Source organism: Alligator sinensis, unplaced genomic scaffold (assembly GCF_000455745.1).
Source record: "Alligator sinensis unplaced genomic scaffold, ASM45574v1 scaffold118_1, whole genome shotgun sequence".
Lineage (NCBI taxonomy): Eukaryota > Metazoa > Chordata > Crocodylia > Alligatoridae > Alligator > Alligator sinensis.
The window spans coordinates 5,472,777-5,475,437 of record NW_005841850.1 but is presented as its reverse complement, the minus strand read 5'-3'; the positions used below and the strand labels follow the sequence as shown (position 1 = coordinate 5,475,437).

Sequence of the window (2,661 nt, the reverse complement as noted above, 5' to 3'; positions counted from 1 at the left end):
CAGGGAATTGTGTAGAAGGTAGCGGTAAGTTAAAAAATGTTTAGCATGACACAGGATACTGGCTTTGAAAGTGTTAGAATGACAGGTTAGCAATATAAAATGTGCCAGAGTGATATGCTGTATTTTTGTGAACCTACCACTCAACACTTTTTTCTAGGTCGGTGATAAAAATCACACAATTATCAGGTAGATTGAATCCACACCAGTGTGGAATAAACAAGATATCCTTATGTGCATGCACTCCAGATAGAGAGGAGTATACTCTAAAGGCACATAATGTGTGTCATCTATCAGAGCTCTTTAAAAAGAAAAGAAAAAATCAGGAGAGCTATCTCCAAAAAAACCCCAAACAAACCCCAAAACATTTTTCTAGAGTTTGGAAAGTGTTTTAGTACAAAGTAAATCACATCAATAGGATATGCATCTCCTTGAGGTTCAAAACTCAAGTGAACACGCACAAAATGACATTTTATGTGCAGTTTCTGAAAACCAATATGGTTCTATTGCTACAGGCTGAAGTTTTCCAAGAGACCGTTGTAGAAAATGCACCGTATTTAGAGCTGGATCATCCCACGACAGCTAAACACAAGCTAAATATGCAATAATAAACTCTAACGTCAAAACAACATATATGCATAACACAAATTATATAAAAAATTGCAAGTCCTTTCTGGCAAAGCCCTAAATACCTAATTAACTGCAACGGCTGTCCACTGGAAATTATTAGATTATATTTTACAATACAGCGGGGCAGGTGAAACTGCTTAAGGAAATACTGCTTTAACAGCCTGCTTTGCTGTGGGATCCAACACAAGCACACACATACATGTTATTCATTCCTACTTTTTAAGTATAATCTCTCTAAGCAGCTCGGGGAAGGGCTTCCTGGCAGCAACCTGCAGTCTTCGCGAACAACGTAGCTGAGCCCCGCATACTTGAGATGGCATTGATCATTTTAATAAATCGCACGGCCGTTTCAGTCTGTGTTGCATGTTAATGCCCCGGCATCTGCAAAAAGTTGTCTAGTTATCCCTTGCATAATAGCAAGCAGGCAAATAGCTTGCAGAGGGAGGTAATGCAACTGTGCAAGAAATAGGAGGAGGTTGTGGGGGGGAAAAAAAATCCCTCACCTTTCTGTTTTGGTCAAGGAACTCCTCTTCTAGTGAGGCAAAGTCCTAGACAATCCAGTGAAATATTATAAAAAGCTGTAATGCATATTTGAAAAGCTGATAAATCCTGCTCTCCTTGCCATTCCTCACTAATCCTTCTTCTGTCTCCCAGATTTCAGTACACAGAGCTGTAATCCTCCGGAGTACCCCCTCAGTGCTTTGCCTGTATCTAAGCTCTGCACTTCAGTACCTCCAGCTGTTTATATCAGTAACTAACCAAGCAGCAAGATATCATATCCACTCTGCACATGCTCACTGCTCACCAGCCGTTGCTGCTGCCAAGCTAGGACATCTCCAGGGTCCTAGTGACTCACTAGGCCAGTGTTCAGGGAGCCAGGGGTTGGAATATATCAGGGACATTTATATTTGATGGGGAGTCTGAAAGGAGGGAGAGATCCCCTTCCCTTCTCCGTGTAAACTGACGGGAAACAAAGACTTGCACTGTGTGTTGCACCGTGTCCAAACCAGAGGCTGCAATCTGTGCTTGCTTTTAATAATGCTTGCCCTTTTTTCTGGGTAGACCCCCCCCCACCCCCTCTCTTCATAGATAAGCTTTGCAGCTTACAGGTTTGGACAGACCCATCTAAGGAAGCCAAACAAATCTAATCAGCGGCTGCACAGATGATCTGTGCCATCCTCTGAGTGAATGCTGTAATAGAAATTATTTTTTTTTATGCCTCTTTCGCACTAGGGGCAGATCTGGTTTTGGAGCTACTTCTTCCTAGACACACTCCCAACAGGTGAGCGGAGGATTCCACGGAAGCCATTCATACGTGGGCAGGGAGATTTCAGGCAGCAAATTGATATTCCAGGCGCAGGTGGAGGGAAATAAATAATTTATAAATGTGAGAGCTGAAAGATGGTTCACTCCCTGTCCTTAGGACCAACTGATCAGCAGTATCATCTTCATGGGGTATTTGGAACCCAGGGTCCTGCTTGTTATATGGGTTAGTTTTTTTCTTTAAGCACGTGCTCTTTTTTTTTTTTTTTTTAATGAGATTTGGAATTGAGATCCGGACTCAGATGTTTCATCTGGATTTGAACTTCTCCATAATGGTTAAGTGTTTTGGATTAGACTGTTAGAGGCTTCAGACCTGCAAGCCAAAATCAGATGCAGCTGCAGATGCCACCCCTTGCCCTCCGAGTTTGGGTATTCAGATTTGTCATGCTTAATCTCAGCCATCTCTAGCTACAAAAGAACAGTGCCACATTTTATTTTAAACCAGTGGTCCTCAACGTTTTGAGACTGAAGGCACCCCTTGTTAGACTCAAAGAACCTCTCAGAAAATGCCAACTCTTAGCTTTTACTCTTCTTTTTCCATGGAGGAAACCTCCCCCCACAGCAATTCTTCTGTTGCAAAGAACTCAGAAAGACTATAACAGGTCAGAATGTTTTGGACCTTATAGATTCCTATTTGAAATCTCTAGATTTATCCTGTGAATTAAAGGTGGTTAGGTGTTTGCACACCTAACAGTGCTAATATTGCTGTGG

General features: G+C 42.1%; 1 protein-coding gene across 2 annotated transcripts in view; it reads right to left on the bottom strand.

Annotated features, from left to right (window-relative positions):
- The window catches only part of WSCD1 (WSC domain containing 1), a 53,885-nt gene extending 52,536 nt beyond the window's left edge, over window positions 1-1,349 (bottom strand). The window contains exons 1-2 of one of the 2 annotated variants that reach the window (XM_025210830.1): window positions 1,131-1,349; window positions 844-1,008 (exon numbers count right to left, since the gene is read on the bottom strand). The gene's annotated coding sequence lies outside the window, so the exon portion shown is untranslated. The remainder of the gene's footprint in view (window positions 1-843; window positions 1,009-1,130) is intronic. The other variant, XM_006016111.3, reaches the window with a different exon arrangement.
- Window positions 1,350-2,661: the final 1,312 nt, after the last annotated feature.